The 11596-nt window shown below is 37.7% G+C and overlaps 1 non-coding gene across 1 annotated transcript; it reads right to left on the bottom strand.

Annotated features, from left to right (window-relative positions):
- Positions 1 to 3643: 3643 nt before the first annotated feature.
- LOC111917410 (small nucleolar RNA R71) lies at positions 3644 to 3750 on the bottom strand. The gene has a single exon (XR_002858878.1). It is a non-coding gene; the product is annotated as a small nucleolar RNA R71 (small nucleolar RNA).
- Positions 3751 to 11596: the final 7846 nt, after the last annotated feature.

Here is an 11596-nt window from a genome sequence, read left to right on the forward strand (position 1 = left end):
ACGAAATTCCCTCTAACAGGGGGGATAATGTAACAACCCGAAAATTCGTATCATTGCTTGTAACCCTTTTCGTAACTCATTTCAATAATCCAACCGTCGTTTCCAATTTTGTTTCCGATTTCATCATTTAATTAGGTCATAATTGTGGGACTTCTATTATGACTTAATGAGTGTCTAAAGGTGTTTAGAACTCACATTAGCACTTCATATTAATAATTGGAAACATTTTAGAATTTACCATATCGGGTTACGGTAACTCAATCGGGTGCGACCAAAAGCACTGTATAACGCCGGTATCGGGTAGAATTCCAGAGTGTCCAAAAATTAGACACTATGTAAAGATGTTTAAGCTTCCATTTGAATCTTTTGCTCTCTCTCACTACTCTCTCTCTAACCTCTCTCCTCAACCAAAGATTCAAGTTCCAAAACATTGATTTAAGGCTCCAAATCTTTGAGGTAACATCCCTAGCTTGTTGTGTAACCTCTTAGGCCTTCAAATTCGTGTTTAATCTATCATTTTGGACCTGGAACATGTGTTTACGGCCAAGGAGCATGCTTGGGCTATAAACACATAATAATGGGGGGTTTTAAGCACTTTGACCCTTCCAAATCATCATTGGGACTTAGATATGACCTTGTGGCTTACAAATCCGGACTTAGAACACCCTAGACATGGATTTTGAGGGAAAAACATGAGTTTACAGCCAAGGAATGTGCTTGGGGCGTAAACTCCTCAAACATGGAGCGTAAACTCATTTAAACATGTTAGAATGCCTTGTAACTTCACCAAAAGCCTTGGAATAAATTCTAGAATCATCTAAAAATAGTTTGGGAACCTTAAACATGTCAAACACCCCTCATTTGAGAGTTTATGGCCATAACATATGCTCCAGGGCCGTAAACTCCTAATTATATGTAATTTGATGCCCTAAATTCATATTAATGCTTGGAAAATTAGTTAGAATCACATGTGATTGTCCTAAGCATCACAAAATAAATATGGTTTGAGCTTGGGGGGAGTTTACAGCCGTAAACTCCACGTTTACAATCGTGAAATCCCATAATTGGTGTACATGTTCATCCAATTCATTCCAAGGCATTAGAAAAATCCACTCTAGCATTCCCCATGTCCATTTAAGCCATTTAGCACTAAAAATCACCCAAAATGAGTTCACGGCCGTGAACTCATGTATGTAGGGGATATATGGCCGAAAACTCATTTAGGAGTTTACTCTTGAGGAGTAAACTCAATTACCAAGTCCCTTGCATCATTACACGTCCGTAGATGTCACCCGGGTCACTCCAAACACTCGTTTTGAGGTGTTTTAGTTCATTGGACTGTATTATCATATCTAATTAGTGTTTTAAAGTCTAATTGATACCTTTGGATACCATTTCATATTACATAGGAACCTCGCATGTTAACAAGTCCCGAACCAATGTTTAGTGTCCGAAACAATTGCGCCTTCTCGTCTGGTGAGTTCATACCCCTACCCTTTTTCACTGTTTTCACTGTTTTCAGGGGGAATACAAGCAAAGTACAAGGGATACTTGTAATCAAAACTTGTTTTACATGTGTGTGTTTCATATTTCATATGCTTTTGACACTGATAATCATAACAGATAACAATTTGAAACTTGCAGGATAATCATATACATTATTTGTGAAATTGGTTATAAGTTGTTATGTTTATTATTTCACAAATGGCTTTCCACATTTTTATCAGTTAAAAGAATGATATTTAAACCTTTGAATATAAAACTTTGTACACTGTTTTGTCCTCGGTAACACTCCACAGAGATACGCGAGTGGAGGATCATCGTATTATTACTAGTAAATTTGTTAGTCCTATATAATTGGAGACACGTCCTCGGTGAACACTCCACAAAGATACACGTGTGGAGGACCGCAACTGTAACCAGAATCTATTAGATAAGGGAGCGTGACTTGAGTGTATAGATCTATACGGGTCTGACTACCCCACACCTGGCTGCTAGCTACAGCCGAACCGAAATGGTTCAAGGGTGACGAAAGTCATAAGGTGATGTGGACTACTTATTGCCATATTTAGTCTTATTGTATGGTTATGGGACTCGCAATTAGGATAACAGAGATTTAGTTAATAGTAATAATGAATAAGTAATTAATTTACCTGTAAATATTAGTTTTATATACGTGTTAGAACTAATACATTTCACAAGATAACCGGGTTTTCAGTATACATCTTCACATTGGTAACCAACATCTTTCACATTAGGAAAATATGGGATTTTCCTGGGGAACATTGAACATAATCAGAAAAGTGTAACAAACCAGATAACTTTACATTTACAAGAGTAAACATGTTTTCGGTGTACAACCTTACATTACATTTTGGGAATTCAATAACCAACCTTCTTAAGAAAATATGAGATTTTCTTGGTGTGTGTAACATTTTCAGTAACAGATAGGAAACTTGTACATTTTTCACAAAACCAAAACCGCTTATGAACTCACCAGCGTTATGCTGATTTTCAAACCGCTTGAATTCTCAGGTCAGCGTTAGACAGGTATCCGAAGATCCTTTTTGTTCGAAGACGAAGTGCTCAGAAGACCCGTTTCATTTTATTCATATATACTATGTATCACTTGTATAACTTTACTTTTGAAACAAATGTATACTTTTCTATATGTAATGTAATGTTTGTTTTACGTTACTTACTATGTGCATTGGATTTGATACACAACGTGGAGTCAACCCCGGAAATGTTTTCGCCTTCGATTTTTGGGGTGTGACAGTTTAGGTTTTAGAATTTGTTAGAATTTCTTTCTTTAGTTTAGGGTTTTTTTTTTTAAATAACAAGCTACTCGCTGAGTGCATTCGCACCTACTCGGCGAGTAGCCTGCTGTTTAACATTTATTTTCTGTTTAGTTAAGTTGCATTTTTTTTGTTCTTTTTACGTGTTTATCTTGTTTTATTTCAGGACTTTCATGACCAGAGGATCAAACACTCCGCTGGTACCCCCGTTTGAAGACTCGGAATTCACATTGAGAAAGAACAGAGGCAAGGACGTGGAGACCTCAAATACACCTAAGAAGTCACCTTTGTCTAACTTGAAGACTGTTTTTGGAAAGAAAAAGAGTAGCAAATCAGGAGCATCCAACGCATCTTTAGCAAGCGAAGACCCGATCAAGGAAGACACCGAGTACGACACCGAGGAGGAAGAAGAACCTACATACGGGCACAGATCCGATTCCGGAGACGGGTTAGCTCTTACCATGGCTAACATTGATGAAATTCCCATGGGAGAGTGGAAAAAGGGCATCCGCGATGATACCGACCCGGGAGTTGTGCAACCCGCAATTCCCGCTACTGCTACTTTCGAATTAAAGGGCCACATACTTGCTCAACTAAAGGAGATTCCTTTCTATGGAAAAGACCATGAAGATGCTTACAAGCACTTGGATGAAGTCAATGATGTAGCTGATTACTTTAATGTTCCAAATGTGCCTCGCGAGACCCAACTACTTCGCATGCTCCCACTTACATTTAAAGGTGCTGCAAAAGACTAGCTCAAGTCACTCCCTCCCAGGCCAGTCACCACATGGGTCAAGATGAAAGAAGAATTTATTGATAACTTTTGCCCACCTTCCAAAATAGCTAAGTTGAAGAAGGCTATTGCTAACTTTGAACAACAAGCTGGAGAGTCACTATACGAAGCTTGGGAGAGGTACAAGAGCCTGCTAAGAAATTGCCTACACCATGACCTTAATATCCAACAAGAAGTCTCCATCTTCTATGCTGGAGTCAATGTCACAACCAGGCAGTTACTTGACTCGCAAGGGCCGCTCACAAAGAAGCCACCCCCGGTGATCAAGGAATTGATTGAAGAATTCTCTAAGCATTCTAGATAATACCATAATCCAGGAAATGATGTTACTAGGGGAGCCGCCTATGCAGCTACTGAAGACTTGTCAGCGGTCATGGCTATGCTAAAAACCATGGATAGGAGGATGGATAAAATGGATCAAACGATCCATGCTATTCAGGTGGGTTGTGAGAATTGTAATGGGCCTCATCTTACTAGAGACTGCGACTTGGATGAGAATGGAAACAAAAAGGTGCAAGTTTTTTACTTAAGTGGGGACCATTACGATGAAGATTGATGCAAACCAAAGAAGGAGTGGCTCCCTTATGACGAGTACAAGAAGGCTAAGGAGGAGAAGTACAAGCAAAAGGGAAGGGGTTTTTACCAAAAGGAGGAGCCGGCACAAGAAAGAAAACCAAGTTTGGAAGAGATGCTCACGAAATTTGTAGCTGCTTCAGAAAAGAGACACAATGATCATGATGTTGCAATCCAAGAAACAAAAACCATACTTAGAAATCAGCAAGCATCTATCCACAACATTGAAATGCAGCTTGGGCAACTTGCTCAACAAATCAATCAAAGATCACCCGGCGAACTCCCTAGTAAAACTAAAAACAACCCACGAGGTGCGCACATAAACATAGTCACAACAAGAATTGGGAATTTAATCACTCCTCTGCATGACACAGATACTACTCGCCGAGTCCAGAATATGGACTCGACGAGTGCATTGCAAAATTCGAAAGAAAACGTTTCTGAAAAACCCTTTCAACCTCCAATGCCATACCCAGCCAGAGTTAAGAGGGAAAGAAGAAGAGTACCAGAAGTTTCTGAATCACATCAAAGCTCTGCAAATCAACATACCCTTCATTGAAGCATTCGCTCAAATGCCAAAATATGCAAAGTTCCTCAAAGAGCTTCTCACAAATAGAAGGAAGATGGAGGAGGTGAAAGAAGTGATTCTTAATGAAAACTGCTCAGCTGCCACGTTAAACAAATTACCAAAGAAGAAAGGTGACTCGGGAAGCTTGACTTTGCCTTGCCAATTTGGCAACTTAGCCACCATCCATGCATTGGATGATTCAGGAACAAGTGTGAACCTCATGCCCTACTCATTCTTTAAGAAATTAGATCTCCCGGAACCAAGGCCAATTCGCATGGCAATCCACTTGGCAAACAATATTGTTTCATTTGCAAGAGGAATATGTGAGCATCTATTGGTTAAGGTGGACAAGTTTGTATTTCCTACATATTTTATAATTCTAGACATGGAGGCGGATCCTCAAGTCCCCATCATCCTTGGAAGACCCTTCCTTAACACGACAAGTGCTATAGTGAACATGAGAGACTCGAAGCTTACTTTACGGGTAGGAGAAGATTCAGTCACCTTCGGGGTTGATCAAGATATGAAGCATGCGAGGAATAGTGATGACATGGCGTTCTCGATAGATATGTTTGATGAGTTGATGGAAGAGTGTGATAATGAAGATTCCAACAAGTCCACTGTCTTTGATGAAGAATTCGATGCTGAAAAAGACCTAATGGAGATCGAGAGGCTGCTGGAAGAAGCAGAATATGAAGAATTAATAAGGCAATTTGATAAACCTACTCGGTGAGTAGGGCCGATCTACTCGCCGAGTTCATGTGCAGAAAAGGTCGAAGTCGTCAATTGAGCCTCTCACTCGCCGAGTTCATTTCCTGTACTCGGCGAGTCCAACATGCAGAACCCAAAAACCAAGCTAAAAATATTACCAGATCACTTGGAGTATGCTTTCCTTGAAGATGGCCATCAAAAGCCAATTATAATAGCCTCTAACCTCTCCGAATCTGAAAAAGAAGCACTAGTTCAAGTATTAAAGAAGAGAAAATGGGCCATAGCGTGGAGCATTACCGACATCAAGGGAATAAGTCCCTCCTATTGTTCACACAAGATTAACCTGGAAGAAGGAGCCAAGCCGGTTGTACAACACCAAAGAAGATTAAACCCAAATATGCAAGAAGTGGTCAAGAAGGACGTAGTTAAGCTTTTAGATGCGAGAATCATTTACTCTATTTCCGACAGTCCGTGGGTTAGTTCGGTCCAAGTGGTGCCCAAGAAAAGAGGAATGACGGTCATAACCAATGAGAATACTGAGCTTATTTCGACACGAACGGTAACCGGTTGGAGAGTGTGCATTGATTATCGAATGCTAAACGATGCCACTCGTAAAGACCATTTTCCCTTACCTTTTATTGATCAAATGCTAGAATGATTATCGGGCCATAGTTTCTATTGTTTCGTTGACGGCTTTTCGGGTTATTTCCAAATACCTATAGACCCCATGGACCAAGAAAAGACCACTATCACTTGCCCAAGTGGGACTTTCTCTTATCGACGCATGCCCTTTGGGTTATGCAATGCACCCGCGACATTTCAACAGTGCATGACAGCCATATTCCACGACATGGTGGAAAAATTCATGGAAGTCTTTATGGATGATTTTTCTGTTTTTGGATCATCCTTCCATGATTGTCTCACTAACCTTGATTTGATGCTTGCTAGGTGTGAAAAAACTGACTTAGTTCTTAATTGGGAGAAATGTCACTTTATGGTCAAGGAGGGTATAGTTCTAGGCCACAAGGTTTCCAAATCGGGAATTAAAGTGGATCGGGCAAAGATTGACACCATTGCCAAATTACCTCCACCAATTAATGTAAAGGGCATAAGAAGTATTGTTGGACACGCGGGTTTTTACCGACGTTTCATAAAAGATTTTTCTAAAATAACTAGCCTTTAACACAATTGCTTTTAAAAGATGCACCATTCCATTTTACTAAAGAATGTTTAGAGGTGTTTGAACTCCTGAAAGATAAACTAACTAATGCCCCAATCATTATTGCCCCAAACTGGGAGTTACCATTTGAAATTATGTATGATACTAGTGATTTTGCCGTAGGAGCTGTTCTCGGTCAAAGGGTTGATAAGCACTTTCGACCCATTTATTATGCAAGCAAAACCGTAAATCCGGCCCAAGAGAATTACACAACCACTGAAAAAAGAATTATTAGCTGTGGTGTATGCCTTTTATAAATTCCGCCCTTACTTAGTTTTATCTAAAACAACTGTTTTTACTGACCACTCTGCTATCAAGTATTTGTTTGCCATGCAGGATGCCAAGTTGAGATTGATACGATGGGTTCTACTTCTTCAAGAGTTTGACATTGAGATACGCTACAAGAAGGGAATGGAGAACTTAGCAGTCGAACACTTATCGAGGCTTAAAAACCCGCAATTGCAAGAAGATAGACTTGGAGATGACTTGCAGTACGAATACATTATGGTGACCACCGGAGAAGAGCCATGGTTCGTGGACATAGCTAATTATTTAGCTAGCAAATACTGTTGGATATAGTGTCTAAGTCCATAACTTTATTTGGTATGAACTTGACCCGACCCGACATGGTCCATTTGGGTTGCATGGCATTGCAATACTTGGATAGACTAAATGAGAGAATAAGGCACTTATGATTATTAATATATTATAAGTTCTAATATATTAATAATAGTATTATTTAATTAGTATTTGATCAAGTATTAATCTAGTATTAATTTAGTGATCAACGTGAGACTAATTAAATATATAGGGTTGATTATGACAATCATCAATTCTTTTATGGTGGATTAATGATCCATGGTTTATGGGTTTGGTTATAACCATATGGAGCTCCATGGATAGTCCATGGGAGTTACAAACCCATGGGTCATGAGAAATGAAGAGTCATGACAATTAGGGTTTACATTTGTAACTCCTAATTATGACACACTATAAAAGAAACCCTATAGCATGCAAAATCGTTACTAGAGTATTCTTGTGAGGGCATAGCCGATTTTGAAGTGTAGAAGTATTCTCTCTAGTTATTCCAAGGTTGTAGTGTTGTGTGAAGCATTTGAGGCACAACATTTGGGGTGCTAGGCTCACAAAGTCTTGAAGGAATCCAAGCAACAACAAGGTATGTGTTTCTACTAGTTTTTATGTTTTATGTAATCCCCATGCCATGCTAGTTAGGAAATAACCTTGAAAAAGAAATTTGCATGTATATAGAAAAAACATAGATTCAAGGTTATTAGGGTTGCATGTACACTTAGGAAGTGTTAGAATGCTCAAACCCCAACAGTGGTATCAAAGCCAGGTTTTTTTCTATATACTTGATGCAAACTGCTTGAAAAAGTCGAAAATCTGCTCTCTGACGACTGGACTCGCCGAGTTCATGGGGAGGACTCGTCGAGTTCATGGGGAGGACTCGTCGAGTCCATGAACAAATTCATCCTACTCGTCGAGTAGGATAATGCACTCGATGAATAGGTGCGTGCTGGGCAGTCTTTTCGTGTTTTGTTGCTGGAAATGGATTAAAATCATTATCCCAATCTCTTTTGGACTTGTAAAATCTGTTTTTTCAAAATGATAATGATTATGTTAACCCATATTACATGACTTTTATTAATTTTCAAGTATTGTATATGTTTATATGATTTCTTGAAAATTGCTTGGCATGAATTTGTGTTCTTATGAGTTTTTAGAAGATCATAGGAATTATGTGTAACCTCCATGTGTGTTTAATTCATGATCTTAATGGCAATAATGGTGTCCATAACTTGTCCTCAAGTTATGGATAACCAAAAGTCACTTCTTTAAATTGTGATTAAAGAACTAAAGAGGTTTCATAAAATGAAGAGTCTTGATTTTTATGAACCATTAAAACTCATAAGTTACAAATTGAAGAGACTTGGAATAGTTTCAATTCTTGCCCTCAAGTTTTGGAATTTGTAAAGTCTTACACTTTAATTCCAAATTAAATTTTTTTAAAAAAGTTCAAAAAAAATTCAAACTTTATGGAATTCATTAAATTAATTAAAGTGTTTAATTAAAAGAGTTAATAATTCCATAAAGACATGGTTTAAGTTTAATTAAATTAAGAGTATAATTTAATTAATAGATTAAACCACCAAGTATTTTAAATGTTTAAAATACACCCTTATACTATTATTATAATTTTAATTATATAGATATGTATAAGAATATGTCATTCTTACCGTTAGTAGGCCTCATTCACGAAGCCGGTCTATAAGGGGGTATAAGGTTGTTTCCTATAAAATGGTGACTTAATGGGTGTCCACTCTCACCCACCGCTTCCTTGATCGGTGGAGGGTCGTTAGCAGAACGGGTAGGATACGACTTTAACTACTCATTAAAAGTATAATGAATTATAAAGTAACTATACATTATAAATTCCCAATCTTAGTTACTTTAGGAAAATGTGAAATTGGTGCTAGCCCATAAAATTACACTTTGTACCTTACCAAGTCGTTAGTGGAGCGTGTGTGGTTAACCGGCACACTAACGTGGACTAGTAAGAGTGGCAAAGGGTAACTTGACTTTATTATAGATCGGTGGAGCGTGTGTGGTTAACCGGCACATCGATTAGGTAATATTGTTAATGGTACCAAGTCAATTTTTATGGTTATTCACACCTTGTTTGTGATCCTCGGCATCCCAGTCACAAACTTGAGAGGGCACATTCGAGATTCAAACATGCCATTGAAAAGTTCAATGTATCTCAAAGGATCTAGGAGTTTCAAATCCAATTAAAACTTCGTTATATTTCGTTTTTCATGGTGGAAATTGGTAAATCGTCATTTACCTACCTTTAACTATTTTATAATTTGGATTACGGCATCCCTCTTCCAGTTATGAATCGGTTATTGGGTCCTAGCCTTATTATTTCATATTGGGTGTTATATTAAGGACTTTAAATCAACTAACTTGAATTTTTCCCATTATAGATGTCTAGTTTAGACAGCTATGGTCTTCCCAAATCTTAGGAAGAAGCTTCCTAATGAAGATGATATCCCGAATGGCAATCAAGGTGAAAGATCAATCCCTTTGTTGTGCATTAGTGGGACTGAAAAAATCATACTTCACTTCCTTCACCTACTACAATAAATCTCCTTACCCCACAAGTTTCAAGACATGATAAGCTCTAAGTCGCTCAATCCCTATTGGCAAACAAAGTCTATATGTGCTTAGGTCTTAGAGACAAGCCGGGAGAGTCGGGTGTCGAAGTCTAAAGGTAGCTGGCTGTTGACTTGGTCACTCCCTGATGACAGATCATGACATGACCCGTAATGATCTTACCTATTTTCTTGATGATGCTGAATCAACAATGATTTGGAGCATTGGTAAAGCAAAATTTGATTGGAAGATCAACTTCCCAAACTTCCATGGACATTGACAATGGTAACATTGGAAGTCCAGAAAAACTTTCTCTTCCCAATTGAAAGGGATTGGCCATAGTCAACTCGGTTGACCAAATGGTAAAGAGAAAGGCTAAGTCTGTGATACTCCCGTGTACCGTTTCCAAAGAGTCCATATGTTTCTGTTGCCAAAGGAAGGGCATTGGTTGCGAAGCTGCCAAATTTACCTAGAAATCCATAAGGATAGTAAAGTCAAATGTTTGAATCTGCTTTAGGTAAAGTCCATTATCTAACTTTATTAAGTTTCTAGTCTAAAGATTCTTATTGCATGATGTGACTAGGTTACATATTGATGTTTAAGAATCAAACAAGAGTGAAGAAACTTAAAGGAAGTATATGCTGATTCTGATCGTGAAGATGAATTTCGATCGCATGGTTCGGTGATCAGAATTTTGAGTTGTTAATTAAGAGTTAGATATATTGCTTAGGAATAGATAACAACAGGTTTTCCATATGGATTGTAAGGATATGTTTTCCGCAAAGTTTTAAAATAAAAGAAAATGGTTTTGATTTTATTTATTTTAAGTATCCTTACAATGGCATTTGTGAAAAGGGTTGTTGCTTATATGTTTCCATTGATAAGCAATATGGGTAAATGGATTTGATTCTTTCATTAGTGGTAGTGTCATAATTTACCAAATAAGGAAAGATTCTCATCACCCAAGTTTCAGTTGGATAGAAACTTGAAATCATGCAAGTTGTATTGTGTGATGAGTGAGAATTTTCATCTTTGGTAAATTAAGACTAATTCCTTGTTCACATGTACATGTGAGTCAAGTGAAGGACTAAAAGATTGGGTACACTTGGTTGTGTGCTGGTCAGGTCCACCAAAAAGGTTGATAAGATTATTCATTATGATTTACTAAAGTTTAGTAAATATGGTTATACTTACAAGTTTAAGTATAATTCTGGATCATTGAAAAGTTTCAATGATAGACAAAATGAGTAAGAAGAATCAAATAAGGCAGAAAGACAAAAGTTTCTCCAATCTGAAGAGATGGGAGAGTACTTGTGTATTTTGTTTTATGATTATCTTAGTGATTATGGAACAAGATCACAATTGATCCTCTAAGGACACCTTAGTTCATTTGTTTGGCTAAGGAGAGGAATCATGAGTTGTTGAAATGGTTAAATCAAAAGATAAATCATACATCAAATCTTAGAGTCATACTCCAAGATTGAGCCATTGAGTGACATAATCTTTAGAAAGTTTATAACACTCATCATGAAACATCCCAAAATCACAGTCTGAAAATTTCGTTTAATTTAATGATAAAACCATAGCCAATAAACCTCATATAGAAATCATAAGCAATGTATCTCGAAATATTATAACAACTGTCAAATATATTAGAGTATAAACATCCCAGGCTGAACAGATGGTGTGTGCACTGCAATCTTCCCGAGCTCCTCTTTTGAAAACTGAGTACCTGAAACCAAAACTGAAAACCGTAA

This window comes from Lactuca sativa, chromosome 2, assembly GCF_002870075.4.
Source record: "Lactuca sativa cultivar Salinas chromosome 2, Lsat_Salinas_v11, whole genome shotgun sequence".
NCBI lineage: Eukaryota > Viridiplantae > Streptophyta > Magnoliopsida > Asterales > Asteraceae > Lactuca > Lactuca sativa.